The sequence below is a fragment of the Rhinolophus sinicus genome, chromosome 3 (genome assembly GCF_057876585.1).
Source record: "Rhinolophus sinicus isolate RSI-liver-muscle chromosome 3, RSI-T2T, whole genome shotgun sequence".
In the NCBI taxonomy this organism is placed as follows: domain Eukaryota; kingdom Metazoa; phylum Chordata; class Mammalia; order Chiroptera; family Rhinolophidae; genus Rhinolophus; species Rhinolophus sinicus.
In genome coordinates, this window is record NC_142503.1 from 57,768,900 (window position 1) to 57,789,394 (window position 20,495).

Here is a 20,495-nt window from a genome sequence, read left to right on the forward strand (position 1 = left end):
TATTTAAATAAATTTACATCACATTTGCTACTTTCTCTGGTATGGGAATCATACTTTAAAATGAAACAATATGCTGTGTTCATGGGGCCTGCTCTTTTATTCCCCTGTCTCTGAGCCTACTTTCCAGGTCAGCCTTTGCCAGCGCTGACAGCACGCTTTTCTCATAGCCTCTCCTTCTCATAGCCTTTGGTTGCTTTCAAGTTCAATTTAGCACAATAAAGTTGTTATGCATGACAGTTTGGAGAGCAGAATAGGTGGTGTCTGAGCCCGCTGTGTCGCTACAAAGTGGGTCCATTCTCTGTGGGCCAGCTCAGTTACTGGAGCCTTACTGGTGGGATACAGCCATGGACTTCCAGACGTTCCCATCCTGACGAAAACAATTAGCTTCAAACTGCACGAAGCCGCGGGGTCAGCCTCTCTTTGACTGCGACTGCGCCATTTAATATGCTGCAGTGGATTTCAAATTTATGTTGATTTATCCTGTTGTGCTCCTCTTTTATGCACTTTATTTACAGATGTGTAAAGAACAGGGCAAGTTGGAGTCCCACATGCTCCATGAGTTTTATTAGAAATCTAAACCATTGTTTTATGTTTATTTTATAAAGAAATAGAGTTGAAATGTGTCAGGCTTAATTCCACTAGGCTGAACTGCCCAGAACAGAGCCCTGGGGTTTGGAAGACAGAATCTGAAAGGAAGTGTCTCCTGGGCTAATCATCATCAACAAGCCAAACAACAAACAACCTTAAAACACCACTATTGGCAGCATAGTTTTCTATTGTGGGAGATTACCTCTCCAAAATCCCACTCAGGCTTAAAAGTGACAGATCTTTTAATAGAAGTAAAAAGTAATTTTTCAACCATTACAGACCACCATGTGCATTTGTGTACGTGCATATGGATGTATCAGATCAACTAGTGTTTAGTATTCATTGATGTACATCCAAGTGCCTAGTGGCCTTAGATATGCAATACAACATTCTACACCCAGAAAACAAACATTATTCGATTTTGACACTGCAGAATTGTCCTCATGCAGAGACTATAACCTCTTCTTTTGTCCCTCTAAAGAGAATCATGTAACAAAGCAAATTTAGGTGTATTTTGAATTTTACCATTAGAGTCGCCTAGGCCAGATGTCTTCAATCTCTGAGCAATCCTAGTAAAATAAATCATAGTTGTCTTGATTACTGATCTCCCTAATTATAGGGTACAGCCATCAAATAAGCCTCCTTCTAGATTAGAAATTAACTGAAAGCATATCTTAAAAGAATATTTCACTTTCTTAAAACATTTCACTTTTTCCGTAAGCTACTTATAACACTTAAAAAATTTTTTTATCAAAAAGGTGAGATATGAACAATAACCATGCCATATAATATTTAATTTAACTGTATATTAGTAAAGAACAGTAAAAAGAAAAATTACATATGAAGAGAATTTACAGAAAATAATTCTGTTTTCCAATATACAATTTAAATAATTTCAAAATGTTTTTTACCGAGTTACATCACTAAAAATAGAAATATATATCTAATTGCAGCTAAACTTTGAGAAGGAAAGTCAGATTGTTTGCTCAGTCATCACTCTCCTTCTGCTAATATTTGAATATTATTTGATGTCACTTATAGTAAGACATTTTTTTAAAGTTCCCATTTAGAATAGTTTTTGGAAAATAGAGCTGGACAGACAAAGAAAAATTGCATTATGAGAAAAAGTAAATGTGTTTGTGACAAAAGCACTGTACACCCTTTCTAATTTTCAAATGGGATAATTTCTTTGCCATTCAAATGAATGAATACTCCCAAAATTGACCGAGATATTTAAATGATAATTTTGCATTTAAACAGTGTTTTTTTCTTGAAAAAACTGTCATAAACATATTCAAAATTTCTCCATATAAAAGTAGTGAGAACAAAGCATAGCTAAATGTTAGACAGGAAGGGTACACACACATACCTAGAATGTTTATACACACACACACACACACACACACACACACACAAGAACACAATGTACAGAAGTATACTGTGGTATAGGCTATAAAACTAACATACATCTCCTCATCTGAATCTGGAAATACAGGGTAATTTAATATAAGTTTGTTTCCTAATCTCAGAAGAAATTTCCTAGAAAAGATTGTTAAATTAATAAAAAGAAATAAAAGATAGCAAAGCTTGAAAGATTAAAATATGTCATAATTGTTTTAATATACCATGAATATGTCATAAATGTAATATTTACAGACCTAGAATTTTGGACTTACAGATTTATACTAATATTCCTTATTTGAGAAGAAAAATCCCCAGTAGAAGTGGTTTTGAATAGGTAGATCATCTTCATTCATAAGTGAAGTTGCTTCGATGAAGGTGATATGGAAGATGTTTGATAGAAAGAAGTCTGATATGGCCGGTGATGGATCTTCAGTGTTTTCTAGGACTGAAGGAAAGAAGGGAAGAGAAAGGCAGAATGAAAAGCTCACTATAGGAAGTGAATTTGAAAAGAAGTGAGGCAATATAAAGGAAAAAAAGAGAAGGCAGTATTCACCATGAATGGCATCAGCAACATTAGCCAAATTTTACCAAAGTCCTTTGGCTGAAATTGATATTCAAGACAACATAAGCTTAGGAGCATATGATCTTGAGTATAAATCACAGCTTTACCCCTAACTTGCTTTGTGGGCTCAGGTAAGTTTTTAAAAACCCTGGAGCTTCTTTCTTCCCACATAAAATGAAATAATAATACTCCCCAAATACACAGGGTTGTTGCGGAGACTAAAAACAGTGGTAAAGTGCCCAATACAACATCTGGAATGTAGTAGATATTCTATGAATATTGACTTCCTTTACCTCTTCAATTTTTTTGATATAGCTCTTGAAATTCTCATCCTCAAATTTCTCTGTTGGTCATGAGTAGACAAAATTCCTGACATAAAATCTAGAAAGAGAGACATTCTTGTTAGCAAATCTTATCAGAATAGATTCCTGATAGTTTGGATTTGAGAAAAACTACACCCATATAACTAGTTTTTATTTGGTTGTATCTAGCCTTTGCTTATGCTAGTTTGATCACTGAAGCAATAAAGACCTGAAGAACAGTTGCTCAATACCATGGCAATGGGAGCTTCCTTTGTGTAGACATGGGTTTAAAGAGACAATTTCATGATAACTATAAGACAATCTCCACAAAACGTCTCCCAGCAACTCAGTTAAAAATCGGAAATGCCAAAAGTAAAGAGATCCTTGGCATTTTAAGAAACAATTCTACTTAGTGGTTACTCCTATTGCGCAAAAATAGTATGTTTTAGAGGAATAATGATTTAGTGTTCATGAAAAAAATAAGTGAATTCATTGACATAACACTCAGAGGCAGAGAATCATACTTCCCAAGTGACAACCTTCATTCTTGTGAAAAAGCCATGGGACCCTGTATAACTTTGATGATGGAGGGAGGCAAGGGGAGGGTAAGGATCTCTTCTCATTCAACATTTGAACTTTACTTCACCAATAACAATTAAAAGTATTTGGCAAAACTTAACATAGGACAAAGCTTTCAGAAGAATAGGTTCTATTTCTATTCACTATACCGTATACGTTTTCCTGGTACTAGCAATGATCTTGACCAAGTGATTGGTCAAAATTATTTTTTCTAGTATACTGCTGCTTAATTGAATTTCTACAATAGTGGTAGTCTTATTTTAGACAGTGCAATCAATGTATTTCATAGCATTAATTGGGAATATATAATAAATACTATATCAAACTGCAAAAACATACTTGATTCTATGTTGGAAATGCCGCATATGATGGAAACATGATAAACATTTTTTACTAAATTCAGTATATGGACATGTTGGTCCTTTTTTCCAAAGTCTACTATTTTTAATAGCAATTGATTATAGTCCTTAATGAAGTATTTGTTTGTACATTTAAAATATGCAAACCACGAAACAGCCTTCTAGCTTGACTTTTAAACTGATCTTTCTTTATAAATATTGGTAGAAAACCAAAAAAAGGTTAGCTACATTATATTTCTGCCTATTCCCTTACCTTTCAACTATTAAATAGGATATATTTTCTTATATCTCCTCATCACTGAGGTGATTTTTTTTCAAGACCTGTGAATATTGACTGAAACATATACATGTTAAATAGGCTATTGGTACAACATACAATATTTAAACAATTTTGTTTATGTGCAAGCTGTTAATAAAGAGACATATGTGCTGTTTTATATACGCACATGCTCTACTACCATTTTTTAGATAAGCACCATAACTTAAGTTGTCTTCCACACAAAGTTCTGGCAAGCTTCAATAGATTCATTAGTGGGTTTTTCTTTACAACCAACGAAGCTCAAAGAACTCCTAACAATGGAGCTAATCACTGCCTCTTCCCTGACCCAAGCTTAGGTTTTTCCCTCCTTTCACTCTAGACTCTTATTTCATTTCTGAGCAATTGGATTTCCTGGCACTCCCAGAACAAATAAATATCTCCCTTTTCCCCCGCTTACATCTTTTGTGTATATTTTTTTCTATACGACTGCCCGTATTTAAACTAGTGTGGTAATGGCAGGGTTCTTCAGGTAATCTTTCACTGGACATAAATGGTGTAGCATTAAAATGCAGATAATGTTACCTCAATTAGAGAATGCTGTGCAAAACTTGAAAAAGACGTAGCTAAATGTTTGGACTAAACAAGTAAGTCTATGTTGTTAAGAGTGGGGCTGGGCAAGTTGCATTTTCAATAGCTCCCTTAATGAATAAATGTTAGACTGTATCAACAGTCCTGAACAGGCTTGTGGTTTGTGTGTGCATGAAGTGTAATGGTATCAATTGACTGGCTCTTTGTGGTTGCTATAAAGTACTCTTGAATGTGTCAATGGAGAGAAGGCCTACAGACAATGAAGCCATGACAGCTGAATGTCAGCAGCGACCTTGAACCTAAACTGGTTTCACCATTCCAGTGACTCCAGCTACAGTGAAGACATGCACTGGAGCCGGACCTTCGGCATTGCCTGTCATTTTCTGTGTTCAGATTCCAAGCACTTAAGTGACAATTTCACCACATTGCCAGACCTTGCTAATATGCATCAGTGAACGTTCACTTATTAGTGATGGGGCTAACGATATGTTCAGCATTTTAATCAGACTTCCATTGGCATTTAAAAATACAACACACAAAGCAAAACAAAGCATCATTCTAGACTAAATGTATCATATAAGCAAACTCATCCAGAGAAGATACTCAAAACACGCCTTTTCTGCAGCAATAGATTCTTTGATCTCAATCTTACGTTACATAGCATTACTGCACATACATTACTACATTCTTTATTGCTGCAAATAGCACATGATTAGTTAATTAAAATATGGCATCAAGGAATAATTAATATTTGTAATGCAGTGTTTCTTTAATGAAAAACAAGAGAATTCTTCTAAAGGTCACATTTACAGATTAAATGTGTCTTTAACATAAATGGAATGTTATTAAGCTAGGCTCAATATTCAGGAGAGAACTACAAAGCCTTTTGTGGCAACCACACTATTAATGAATTCAAGAAACTGAATCCCTTTGCTAATGCTGAAGTTGAGCAAGGTTAGGACACCAACCACAACTGAATGTTCTTTCACATGTTCACTGTACTCTGCAGTGAAGAATGGAGGGCAGGGAAGGAAGGGACCTGGGTGGAAAGAGGGAAAGACTGGAGGAAATAGAGGAAGAAAGGAAAAGAGAGAGAAAGAGTGATCGTGGAAAAAAAGAGAGAGAGGGAAGATTTTGATTGATGAGAAACACATAACCATGTGTATGCAGAAAAGAGCAGTAATATAAAAAATTGGCAGGCATGCATTATAGGAAAGATAGCTACTATATTTTTAGCATTAAAATATGTTATTAACATTATAGCACTATAAGCTGATTACAATTCATTCTAGCAAAAATGTAGCAGTGGCTAAAAATGAACAATATGAAAAATATTAGCTTTGTAATTATGAAGATTTAGTAATGCAAATTTGTTATTAGAATGTCGTTGTGGATTAATATGAGTGAGGTATGATATGATATGAGTGAGGCACTTAATTTAACTAGTACTTCTTTGAGTCCTAATAACCAGTAAAAACTATTGTGTGATACATTATTTTTCAAAGTAAATAAAAGTAGGACACAACTAACTACCCCCGTGTGTCTCTGTGGTTATCTCAAGCTCTTATATACTATAAATATATAGTATTTATACTGCCTGATTAAATTTGTTCAGAAAAACTGGGGGGGGGATAAAAAACCCTTGAAGGATCTACCTTTGACATATTTGAAAAAGCTGAATGTTGCCAAAGATTTTTCAATAAGTTCTTAAAAAGAACAGGTCACATATGTTTTAAAATATAATAAGAAAGTATCTTAAAATTAAACATGCAACTGTGAGAAATGTTTATTATCCAAAAAACACTGAACATAGAGTTTATTATTTATTTTTAATAGGGTAATTTCTATAATATGTTATCAGATCATACAGTACTGTAGAAACAAAGGTAAATACATCATCTTGATTTCATATTTCAGTTGAAATATTCATTATGTGAAAAATCATATGATAGGTGTTATTTAAGTTCACCCAAAATAACCACTGAACACTTTTAAAACAGGTATTTTAATAATGACCTGAGATCACAATCAATTTTCCTAGAATAAAAAAATGATCAAAATTAAATTTAGTGTACAGAGAGGCTCTTTTTGGTCTTAAAACCAAAGTACAATGAGGAAAATAAATTGTGAAATAGAAATATTTTCTTGCATAAACTTTTATTTTTGTGTTTCCTAGAAAGAAAGATAATTCCCTTTCAAATTTTTATTGATGTAGTTGTAAAGTTGAATATTCAACGTACACTTTTTTACATTAGTATTACCACTTATAAGTGGGCTGATACTATCAGGTGGCTGCTGTAAAATACTTATCTGATTCATATGTTTATTGTTAGTTTGAGGTGACTGTATTTTTATAATTTTCCCATATGTAAGTTTTATACTAGAAAGAAAATATTAGCATCATCTGGTTTTATTTTGAATCGTTGAGATTTGTGTGAGTTATATTCACTAAGAAAATATAAGTTAGAAAGTTTTCATATTTATATTAGCACTTAAATGTATATAGACGTGGTATAATTTTTATGAATGCCAGACAATAAAGCAACTCCACAGATGCCACCATTCACTATGAAGTGGCATTTCTGCAAACTCCTCCGGATGGTATCATACTGTAAGTTCCTCTTCACTCTGCTGTATGGAAGAACTCTCAAGAAGACAATTCCAAATCTTGAAAAAGTTGATGGTTGGAATGAACACCTATTTTTGCTGTTACAGTTATTTTAAAGTAGAATGATAATTCTCAAATGAGAATTAATCCCCTGTGCATATATAGGTTATGGAGTTTAAGTTTAAATACAAAAGTAGTCAGAAATGAAATTCAGGTTAACAGGTCAACACAGTGCCTACAGCGGAGGCACTCATTTTTGTTGGCCTACATACACCGGGGTGCCAAAAAAATGTATACATTTTAAGAACTGTTACCTATGTATTTCTTTTCAAAGTTGAGTTGAATTATGGTAGCAATGTATAGTATGACGTTCACGCAAAAGACAGCATTAATCAAATGAATGCTAGTGTCATTCATTGTATTATAATTTTAATAGTTTTTTCCTTTCTTAAAATGTGTACATTTTTTTGTCACCCCCAGTTATCGGCAAACTTGACTAAACCCAAATGTATGTGGTGATATCTGAAAATATGTCCTTCTTCATGAAATGGTTAAAGGACATATTTAGTAAACATCTGACTATATTATTTAAGAAAATATTTTAAATAAATGTTGTACTATGAAGAAATGATAGACTATTCCATGAATAAGTGTGTGACTGCTAGAATTTGTGGTGAAAAAAAATTGCATAACAAATATGCATTCATGTGGGTTTATTACGGTACTTTAAAGTACTTTCCATAAAGATGTATGTCAAGTAGTTCCGCCTTCAACATATGTGAACATAAAGGTGGCTCAATTTAGATTGTCCTTCATTCTCCTAAAGTCCCTTGAACTTTCTATACTCAAAAGAATAAATAAAGGACAGGGTAGGGATAAACTTGGATTTACTTATTTTCAAATTTCAGTAGTTTATATATTGAAAATTCACCTTTATTTATTTGCGTATTTAGTCTATTATATGTCAGATTCTGTGTTTAAAACCAAAGAAAAAATCACTGTGCCAACATTAATTCTTTGTGTTTGTTTTTCAAATCTTGCCTAAGTTGCAGCTATGAGGAAAGACTCAAAAGTTTCCCATTGTTTGGTTAAATGTGGAACTCTGACCTGAGAATCTAGCAGCAGCCCCATACTGGGCCTCCTCGCTTTTCCCAGATGATGAAGGGGCTCTGTGGTCCCCCCTGAACCTCTCAGGATAAAACAACTGTTCTTAAAGAAGCACTCAGCTCTGAATTTATCCTGGACTCTATCTATACATTCAAATTTCAATCCAATCACGATTCTGGGGCATCTCTTACTCATATGTTCCAGACACAGCAGTAGTTGTTTTGTCAGATGATACTTTATGCGATCTTTAGAGTTACTAGGTAAGGAAGAAATTCCTGAGGCTCAGTAAGACAATGAAATTGGCTCAAAGTGCAGAGAAGCATTCAAAGGCCAGCCCTCTTTCAGATTCTTATATGCCAAAATTACCACCTGATTCACTCAGACCAAGCAGAATCCGTACTGAGTGGAAATATTAATCAAGCTAGAATTTGGATGAAGGGATTTTTTTTTAAGCCCTTAGATATAGAAGCCTGTGGAAAAGCGAGTGAACAAAGATACACTTAGCTGGTACAAACAAGCATGAGCTCAGATTCAAAGAACTCTGACTACATAACCCCCACCACCTCACTCCTACCTCTTCAGTCAGTTCTCCCTTGAAGAAAAGTATGCTTTTCTTTCTGCAATAGGGGTGGAGACCAGGAGGAATTCTTAGTGGGATTGTGCCTCTAATTTTAGCAAGCTTGAAGTTAAGATACTACATCAGAAATTGGGTTGCTGCTAGACCCAGCCATGACTCCATTTCTATGCATGCCCCTTTCCCTCTATAAAGTCCCACACTACTAGAGGTCAAGAGGTGGGTGAGAGCAATGTAGCAAGTTCATTCTCATTAAAACTCTGAGCAAAGGTGACATCTTTCAAAAGAGAAAACAACTCAAGAAAAGTTTATTCAGTGTCCGAATATCTAATATTCCTTTATATTTAATTTCTTTACTTATATTTGAATTGTTCTATTCTTAACAAACAAAAATTTTTTGACACTTTTAAGAGAAAAGTTGATTCTTCATATAGTAGCTCATGTTTCACATAAAATCAATTCATTTTAAAGGAAAGTTTAATTAAATTCATGGGTGGATACTTCCTGTTCTAACTGAAAATACAATTTATTCTTTTATTTTTGTCCACCTAAGTTATAAACCTGTGCAAATTAACATTAAATTTTATATACATATAAACTGCTTTAAATAATATTTTGTAATCCAAAATGAAGACAGATCACTGTCAATTAAATGTATGTAATACTAGTACTCATAACTGTATCTACTCTCACCTAAACTCTACAACTTCAATCCAGCTTCATACATTTTCAAACAAAAAACTTACTTGCATTCATTTTTGTCAGTAAAATGTTTAAATATATGTACTATTAACAAGTGATGATTATAGTACAATAAACAAATCTTCATCAAATTTTGTTTTTGGGAGCATAGACTATTTTACTCTATTCTATCATGCTGTTATCGTAACATAATTAAAAAAAAACACATGTGTATTTTATATTATAATCCAGATGTAATGAATTCCAAAGATAAAGATCCTCTTGTACATACTTTCTCTAGTTGCATGTCTTATTGACACAATTGATTGCATCAGCTAAAGTTGGTTGGACAGTTTTAGAAATGCATGGAATAGTGTGGTCACATTAATGCTGAAGTAATTATTAATAAAATTCTAACAAGGAGTTCTATTGATCGGAAAGAAAAATATAGTCTCATTCTACTTGTTTTCACACACACAAAAATTACATCACTACTATTGTGTACCTCAACACATTTGGAGACAACATACAAATCTACCTGTCATGTTTAATTATAAACCAGTGGAGAAACTTAATAAAATTAACGCATAAAAAATAGCAATATTCAGTATTTAACTGCACTTGGACTGAAAGCATATGAGAATCATTATTTATAAATACCAAGTGCCATTTAAATGATTAATCAATAAATACATTGTAACAAATTCTCTGAGAAGTGTTTGTAATGAGGTGAGCTGCCTACAACAGGGCTTCACGTTTTAAGATGCAGTCATCTTAAAATGGTCGCATCTGTGAGTTCAGAGTATTGAGAAATATGTGTACTAGGAAATATGAGATACTTTTGAGTATTTCAAGCCCCACTGTCGTTTGAATGTTTTCTATATCGTGGACAAAATCATGTCACCCAAATATAAAACCACAAACAGTAAAAGTTCAGGGGAACTCAGCACGTAACATTAATTTGGTGTTATTTCCAGACACCACCAGAATAAAAGAGATTCATTCCCAGTATGCTGAAAACACTGGATTTCTTTAGGACATATAAAGAAAAAAGAAGGACTCATTCATGTTAGGCCAATGTAAATTCAAGTAACGTCCCTCAAAAATTAAGGAATAATTTGCTAGTAATATCTGAGATGTAGAGTCTTGCTTTATATGAAATGGTAAACTTATACAGTACAAAATCTAATTTATAATGTCTTCCTTTGTCATCGTCATTATATGAGTATAGGTATAAATTTACCTTGGGCTATCTTAATTTATATAAAATGACTTGGAATTTGGGCCATTTCTATAGTATACTTTATTGTAAATGCTTTTGTCATTTAAAAATAAATCAAAGCTGCGTTATCTTTGGGTATTGTCTTTTCATATGTCTATAGAAAGTTACTTTCTGAAAGAATTCCTAGCTGTCCATATCGTTTTTCATCCTAACCAAGGCAAAGCATATGAATGGTCTCCTTATAGAGTTTGTATCTAAAATATGCGAGAATTTATAAAAATCAAACATCTCAGTCCCAATACAGGTATTGCACATTCCTCTCTTCAAAGTCTACAATAAATTGCCTATCTTCTTTTAACATGTATCTAAAGTTTAAGAGCCACAGATACGCATTATGAACCTTTCTTGAGTAAGCCCTACACAGAGTATAGAATACAAAGTACATTATTCCATTAAAGTGTTCTTGTTTCCCTTGGAATAATATAATTTAGAATGCACCTTAGCCATATTAAGTAGTTGACAGATAGCATAAACAAAAATAGGTTTTACATTGCAGCTGTACACAATATACCTTTGTACAGTTGACTGATTGCTTACAACAATAAAAAATAATTGTAGCATTCTGCTGTCAAACTTTCTGGCTAGTTTATAGTGAACTTCAAAAATATGGTTCCTTTTTCTCAAATGCAATTAATTTGAAGATAAAAGTAATGTGGTGCCATGAAATATAAATGTTTCACCCCAAAGAGGAGATGATTTGCTATCAAATAACAATAGATAAAGTTTCACATCCCAATTTTTCAAAAGAATGTAATGGTACCACTTAAGTATGCAAGGAAATACTTCATGTGGCAAGAAGTACAATATTATTAATATAAAAAAATGAAAAGTATTTATTTACCAATTTTGACAATTGTCATGGACATCACTGTTTCAAGTGGCATTTTTGACAAAACAATTTGCTGGCTGATAGTTACAGGGAAACTGAATGATTTTTTTCCCTGTGTGTATTTACAATATAAAAAAATACATCCTCAATGTAACTTTTCTGCTTAAGAGAAAAAAGAATGAGCTCTATAAAACAATCCAACCAGTGCAGTTTCTATAAGAACAAATGAATGTAAGTGTTAACAAGGCCTAATCTCCCCTTTTGTATTTGTTTCTTCATTAAGCTCTAACTATGCTCTAGCTCTTGTACCCTGAATATTTGATGTGAAGATGGTATGACAGGCTTGGCTTCTCCCGATGCAGCTGGCACTCCTGATGCCAAAAGCCAGAGCTTGTGGTAGTGAGATCAGGAGAGAGTCGTTCTGAACACAGTTTGCCTGTCAGTTTCCCATCCGCCTTGCAGTACAGCACTCCCTCCTCAGTCCTCTTAATGAGAAGTGGAGGACAATACCAGTATTGTTGTTTCTACTCACAGTCTTGTGGAAATAACAATCGCTGTTTACCCAAGCATTTGTATTACCCAAACTCTGTCGATAATTACTTCTAGAGTCCCTGATTAACTCTGCTGTCTGCCTCAGCACAAAAAACTATTGAGGTGGACACCAGGCAACTTTTCTATCTCTAAGAGTCTTTTAACCATTTACTAAATATGATTCAGTCCTCATATTTATCAGAGGAAATGTACCTACATGATTTGCACTCAGCTCATCAAGAGCTTTCGAACCATGTAAGAAACCCATGTACTTCAGAAGACTTGAAAATTCTCCATCACTCCCCCTTTTCCCCTCTCAAAAAAAGTTGCAGAGCGTCGTCTTTTTCCAGTTGACATAGTCCCGTACATAGGAATCTATCATAAATATAAGTACATTTCAAGTAACAGTGATACCATATGTCTAGTCAGCTTATCACTGTTAACTTTTTATGGTGAAATGTGTAGGAGAAAATTTTCTAGTTATTTAATTACTATGCAATTTTATGATATGCTTTTGTTTTGTAAGACCTAACAAAATGAAACTGTTGCTATGTCTATTTCCATGATCTGGTAATAATTTTAATCTGTCACATCACTTCTACCCCCTTTTACATCCCACCCCATATGCAGTCTGCTCTTAGCACTATGCAAAACAGCATCATGAATATGCATAATTATGGAGATTCATGGTAATTTTTCAGGGTTATCTGATGTGACGTTTATAGGACAGCAGCATACATCAATTTAAACGAGAGTGACAAATATCTTATCCCTTATATTTCTATAGTATTTTTAATATTTTCTTGGCCCTTCTCTAGGGAGTAGTGTGAAATGGTAAGAACTTGAATAATACAAATATTAAACATTCAAATGCTTTACTAGAACGTTTTTAAAAGCAACTTTAAAAATGATTCTCTACCTGTTGAAGTTTAAAAAGTATAATATACTGAATTTTTTTCCTAGTCGATACATTTTATCAAGCATCTTACACATTTCAAAACCAACAAAAGCATGGACATTTGCATGTGCCATTTGTAGATGAGGCTGAATTGCTTAATTACTTTTAAACTATGACTGCTTGCCTGACAGAATTATTTGGCAAATATGGTCCACCAACTTTATTAAGCATAAGCATTTGAAACAATAATCTAATTGTGGCATATTTGAATTTTGTTCTAAGTCTGTTACATCTCTTAGAGACTTGCATATTATCTTTATCATAGTGACTAATTAGGACTAGCTTGACAATTTTATATTTACAATGATTACCAAGAAAAATCCTTTTCCTTGTTCCTTATGTTTGTCACGAATACTGTACAATGGTAATTATATTGAAGATATAAAGAGCCCCACAATTTGATTGAGAGACATCTTGAGTTTAAAGTAAATGTGAATTGTATCAAGAATTTTAAATGGTGAGGTAATTAATAACTATTTCTTTTGCAGTCACTAAAAAAGACGAAATAACTGTGTGAGTTCAAGTGATTATACCAGCCATATTTTTAAGTACATTAACAATGAAGTCATTAAAAATTGGCTTGATTGAAAATGACTCCCCATTCCAACCACTGGATTCAGAATTCCTTTTTTTCAAGCATATACTTTCAGGATTTCGGGTTGAGGGTCAAACTTTCACAATTAAATGTTCCTCAGTACTATATTGGTAACACACCATCAAGAATACTCTCCATACAATTAGCAGGGCCTACTGTGGAGGTAGACTACTAATAGAAATAATAACGAAGGATACTGGGGCATTAGTATGCCAGAGAAAGTTGAAGAAACCTAGTTTGCATGATGCATATATAATTATATGCTACATCTAAATATCACTGTATGTTGCTTTAGAAATAATTACTTAGGAAAATATATTTAACCCCTCCCATTTTTAAAGATTCCAATTTGATTAATAAATAAGTTCAGTGGTGTATTAAGTCTGAAAGGTAGCAGTGTCATAAATGAATGTGTTCTGTATTTTCATGTTTTTTAAAGTGGCAATTTCTGGAGACACACATTGCTATGTCTATATACATGTATAAAGCAAAGTGAAGAATTGATGCAATCATCCAGAGAATTCCAAGGAAAAACACTTTTGCCTCAATTATCTGTTGCAAGCAAAACTAAGGGTTTAGCCTGAGTTGTTCAAATAAGTGCCTTGATTCTCTTCACTTTGCATGTGTAGACATATTTTACCATAATATTTATGTTAACATTTGTAACTGACATACATATAAAGGAGAAATATTTCTACACAAAAGATGACCAAAATCTTTTCACAGCAATAATTTCTACTCTTTGGTTTTACCTAACTTTTGGTAAACAATCTGATTATTCATGTGCATGTTATGTATGGTAATTGAAACAAGGCAAAACTAGACGGATTCATTTGTTCATTTATTAAATGCTTGGTTAATAATCTGAATTGTATATGTGATACTGACATCTCACTACAAAAAGTTCACTGATATAGTCTAAAACTTTAATAACACATATCTCTTACTGAGTATAATCATAAATTGATTTGGAGAAGTAAATGTGATTCATATGTACATTTACAGTAAAATGCAACATTAAAACAAAAAAATTTTCAAAAACTACATCCTATGTTGTTTATGTTTAAGATTTGTTATGAATAAGTTAATATCCATAAAGAAATCAAATACTGGCATGCATTTTCAAAAGTTCCATTGACACATTAAAAATTCAAATATGTATCAGATTTTACAGTGTTTTCTCCATACGCACTGACAGAAACAATAATATATTTAATTGCTGACATTTGTATTGTTTTACCTTATGTTTATTAAATGTATAAAGTGTATTTCCAATGCACTTGAAAAATCTGTTGTGTTTTATACATAAGGAATCCTAAATTTCTTCTGGGTCTGCTTAATCACTATTTGCAGTCTTTACTCTGGTCCACATTGAAAATGGATTCCAGAAAATGTAAAGCAACTCTACCATGTTTCTTCATATTGGTACTGTGTCAAAATATGTTTTGTTTGAACACTAGAAATTAAACCTAAATTTGGTTAAAATATTGCCAAAGCATCAGATTATAAATGTTTAGACAAATAATTAGTACCTAAATTTTAAAAGACACTGAAATATTGTATGGATCTATGTGGCAATGAAAATGAACTATCTATGTTATAAATTTGGGTGGATAGGGCTCACGTGTAGCATTCATTTATAATTTTCATGTTTTATATAAAAATAAGTAATTGATGCTTACAATATAAGCAAAATCTTCTCTGTCCTCATAAAAACACATGGAGCAGAAGTAAAATTAAGCATTTCAGAGTATTTTACTACTCCAATATTGTTTTAATTTGTTCTAAAAAAAAAAAAGTATCTATCTTTAAGTTTTATTTATGAAAAATCAACTTCCAGAATTAAATGGATGTATTTTATACTAAGTGGTGCCTTGATAGATATTTTTCTTTAGAATTGCTAAAGAGAAAAATATAATAATTTGGTGGGAAACATCTCTCTGGTAATCACATATGATAAATTCCTAAGAAATACAGTAAAGATATTTATTTACTGTTACTGCTAAGACAGTCTTTATTTATCTTAGAAGATTTTTCATCTATGAGTGGAAAACAAACTTTCCTTCAAGAGGTCTGTGAACCGAATAATAAATGTCAGGTCTAAATCCTGTATGAAAATCAGTCCGGTTTAATCCTGGATATTCTTCAGCATGCAAATGAAGACTAGAGGTTTCCCTGGGCCTGCTGTCATACAGGCAGCCAATTTACAGACCCTGGTACAGTGTATGTGTTACGGGCTAGCTGACTGCCCCTCCCCCCCCCCCCCCCCCCCCAGCCTAAGACTTGGTCTCAGCTGCCTGCCTTTCACAGAAAACCACAAACCAAGGAAACATATCAGTAATAGCGCCCTGTAAATTAACTTGACATTTGATGCAGAAAAAACCCTAAAAGCTTACAAAAGACATTGAAAACAAAAGCCACTCAGGACCCACACTACATATATTGTGGATTTAAGAGATCTGGAAGGTGGTTATTCTGTTGTAACCAACATATACAGCCTTCATCTTCTTTGTTAAGACAATTCAGTCATTCTTTGTTACAGGCATAGTATCTGTCAAACAAGAAAACAATATCTTCCACACACATACACACAAAAACACCTAAAAGTTCAACTGATATTATAATAATAATTCAATCAATGGGTTTCTTTGAAATTAAAAAATAAAGCTATACAATCCTAATGTGAAAAAAGATGCTAAAAATATGACTTTGTTTCCTTGGTAAATAAGACATGTTGACACTGCTAAGATGTAAATAATGTACGACGAGTTGAAGAATGGTGTGAATCTTGCTGAACATGAAGTATTCACAAATATGTTGTGTCAAAATTTTGCCATTCAAGAAATTTAATTTTTTTTGTGCTTGGAAACCCCTGAATCTTTTTAATAGGAAAAAAATGAGGTTTTTTTGGTTCAAAGAAGGACTATTGATAAAATATTAAATGGTTCTTTGACATCAGCTGCCGTGTGGGGCCAGAGTGAGGCACACAGCATATTTAAGCCATTAGACATGCAGGAATGTTAACATTATTATGCGTTATTGTGTCTGGCTATGTGCCCCCCCCTTTTTTCTCAGTCTTTCTCTCTCTCTCTCTCTCACTTTCCCTCCCTTCTTCCCTCCTCCCCACTTTTCTCTGTCTGTCCTTCCTCTCCCTCCCTCTGCAGGGCCTGCTACACTGCATCTTACAAATGTCTGGCCTTATAGTTTACAAGCACGAACTGTACTGGTAAAAATGCATAATCTTAGCATCTGTGCTTCTTGATATTCATGGATTTATTTACAAGTCCCTGTGTTCTACTTTTTTTTTTTTTGCCTGTTTCTATGGTTTATATTACTGTCATGCCTATATTCTTGTGGGAATTTCAAATATGAATCAAGATATAACTGGCAAATATTCTGTAATGCAGTGTGCATTTCCATAATTTAGCTGTTTTTTTAAAAGAGACAATTTAAAGAGGTTTATGGACTTAAGGATATATGAAGAGTATTTTGATTGGCTTTTTTTAGTACTTCAACTGCTTAAGGTTCAGTTTGTGTAAAATGGATGTAATAAAATAAATTTATGTACATATACGTGCTTGTGTATATGTAAATGCATTTAGAATGAAAAAGTTCATAAATCTCAGTCAAATTTACTGATTAAGTTCACTATATTCACATTTGGCAACATTAAGATATTTCACAAAAGGGTTCAAAGGTAAACGGCTAGCATTTTGTTTCTTCCTTGCATTCTAGCCTGCAAAAAGCTTAAATATTTACAAAGCAAGTATTCAGGTTCCTGTGTTCCCCCAACCCTCAATACACACCCCTCCCATATGTAGAGCTAGTTTAACAGAAACGTTTTTGTATACATCACTAGTGCAAAAGAAATTTTTTTTCTTTTTTAAGCTATAAAGACACAAATTCTTTTGAATTACTTAATTAACACTAACACTAGGAATTTAACTTAGTTTACAATAATTTTTAATTGATTTCACACCTATTTTCCCCCAAAATGGAGTTCCACCTTCATATTATCATTCCACTTATTTTTAGGAATTAATATTAATAAATTAATATTAAAAGCCGAGAAGTCCATGTATATGCTTTGCTGTTTATAGCTCCAGTTTAATTACTGTGTGTTAAACTGCCTAGACAGCAAAATTAATTTATGAATATCTTTCAAGACAGTTATAGTTTGGAACTGCACATGAGAGAAAATGGGATGGTGGGAGGCACTGCATTAAATGATCTGTATGTCAGTATTCTTGAAAATTCACACTATCTGTGTAGGAAAATGTTAAATATGAGAACATTATGAGGAAGGCTTGTTGTCCTAAAGTGTGGGATATGTAAAATATGAAGATTTTCACATGTACAGTTATAACACATGCTTAGCGGCATAGATTATTAAGCAAGATTCATTCCTTTATTGGAGAGGGAGGGGAGTAATTTACAGACAAGAGCTAAGCAATTCTGTTTAACACAACTCTGTCTAGTTGATTGTAAGGCATGTGTAGTATTTTTTCAAAGCCCGTCATCAGTAGTAAAGCAATTTACAGCTCAGGATATTTTTTAGAAGATACTCATTTTATTAAGAGTCAATAAGATAAGTTGTGTGAAAGATATACATGTATTTGCAATTCATATTGTTGCTGTGTTCCTATTGTGTTCTGAGCTTCCATCATGGCTGGGAGATGGGAAGCTGGCATGCAGTGCGGGAGGGTATGTGAGAAAGCCCCAAATAAACACTTACTGCATTTTCTAATTATCTCTAATTATAACCACGTTTCTTTTTTTTTGTTTCCTGAGGTGGGCGGGGGGAGTGGTAGAAAAAAGATGATTATGAGTGCAGGTCCTATCTGTGCTATTAAGTAATATTAATAATTCTTTTGGTCCAGGGGATGTTTTCATTCTGGACTTTCCAGCACCTCAGTCTACCCATTCAAAGCGATGACAGAAAAATGAATCTGAATGTGTAGGCATTAAACATTTAAATTCTCTACTCCCTGGTCATTATACCGACTGTCATATTTTACACCTTCCCCTCCCCCACTATGCTTTTGCTGATTTGACTTCATTTACATTGGCTCATTATGCATCCGGTCTTTGTTCTACTGAACGGAATACAGTACAGTGACAAAGCAAAACTTACATGTCTGGTGGAATATTTTTCTGATTTAAAAATTAGATTTCACTACTTAAATTTACATTTAACTTCCCAACATTGTTTAAATTGGAAGCAAGCCTTTTCTTATACAATAACTATAACCTATATGCAATTATTTTAAAAGTGGTTAAAATTACCTCAAAATGTCATTAGGAAATGACATTTAAGACCTTTTATAACAAATATTCTACCACTACGTAGGCAATATTATCATATTAGAACTATTGAGTTGTCCTTTTTAAGCCTCTGTCTGAATTTCTATGTAGGCCCAAGGAGCAAGCTTTTATCTATTTTATATGAAGTTTATTGTTTAGAGCTGTTCCTTATGGGTCTTACTTTAATGTATCAAACAACAAAGGTAATGTCAATCCTTTAAAAAAAGATTCCCACTTTGCATTTCTCGCAATTAAAAGGTTTTCTGATTTACAAACCAAATTTTCATCAAATTAAGAGGAAGTCCTAGCTGACCGATCACATGGAAAAATATGAAAGTTACTTTGAGCTTTAAACGTCTATCCCCATGACAGTGCATACTATCTTTTCATTTGTTACCAATGGAGACATGGGATTAATCTAATACAGCCTAATTAAACACCCATTCACACATGAGGGTTTTTAATGGTACTAGTGGCACAAATGCTCCTTTGTATCACAGTTATATTTATTTGAAGTTAGACAATAGATATTTAAATATAAAAAATGGGGGAAATGAAATATTGGGAAGGATGCTTTTAAAAATGGAAACAATTTCTTATTTCCTGAAAGGTAATTGCCATATGTACAATTTAGGTTTCATTCCAGATATTTTAACCAAGATGCTTTTCTAATTTTTGTTATTTATCAAAATGTATAATAATGGTCCCAGTGGCTACATATCTGGGGCACCATCTTGGAAGAGAAAAGCATTATCAAGACTTCGTGGCTCTGTTAATGACTCACTGTGTGCCCTCTGGCTTTCCCTTAACCTGCTTGCACCTTGATTATTTTAATATTTGAAAAGGAAATACTTGTCCCTTCCCTACTCCTATTGGGCCATTGCAAAGTTTAATTAGAATAATGTATTGTTCTTAGGAAGAAAATATCTTATGAATGCAAGCATTTATTTTTTTCCATTGATTAATTTTTACTATATGGTAGGAAAATGCAGTGTTGTATATTTGTCCATACTCAGTCAATCTCTTGTACTTAAGTTTGACACTTTGGGTTCTAGAGTTAATGAAAATAAAATATAAATGCTGATTTGGATTTCTTGGAGATGGGAGCAATCGCGTATATCTTGGCAGTTTATATAATATAACCTTGTTATCATCTGCAAGATATTTCTATGAGCATAATTGGCTTTAGAAAATGGCTTTTGCAGTTGAAGTAGTCAACACAGTAGTATTCATGATGAGTTCAAGCCTGTAGGAGACCTAGAAATTCAGCAAAGAATTCTTATTCCAGTGGCACGTCAAGGGAAGCAAAGTAAATAAAAAAATTTTAAGCTCCAGTTGCTTTGAAACTACCTTACTTTTTCTTTTTAGTCCTAAAAATTTTAGAT

The 20,495-nt window shown here is 33.2% G+C and overlaps 1 protein-coding gene across 4 annotated transcripts in view; it reads right to left on the reverse strand.

Annotated features, from left to right (window-relative positions):
* The window catches only part of LOC109448670 (uncharacterized), a 139,795-nt gene that overhangs the window by 19,417 nt on the left and 99,883 nt on the right, over positions 1–20,495 (reverse strand). Inside the window, exons 4-6 of one of the 4 annotated variants that reach the window (XM_088796605.1) lie at positions 2,848–2,935; positions 2,265–2,437; positions 1,114–1,157 (exon numbers count right to left, since the gene is read on the reverse strand). The gene's annotated coding sequence lies outside the window, so the exon portion shown is untranslated. Of the gene's footprint in view, positions 1–812; positions 1,158–2,264; positions 2,438–2,847; positions 2,936–20,495 lie in introns of those variants that run through there. The other 3 variants (XM_088796604.1, XM_088796607.1, XM_088796606.1) reach the window with 3 other exon arrangements.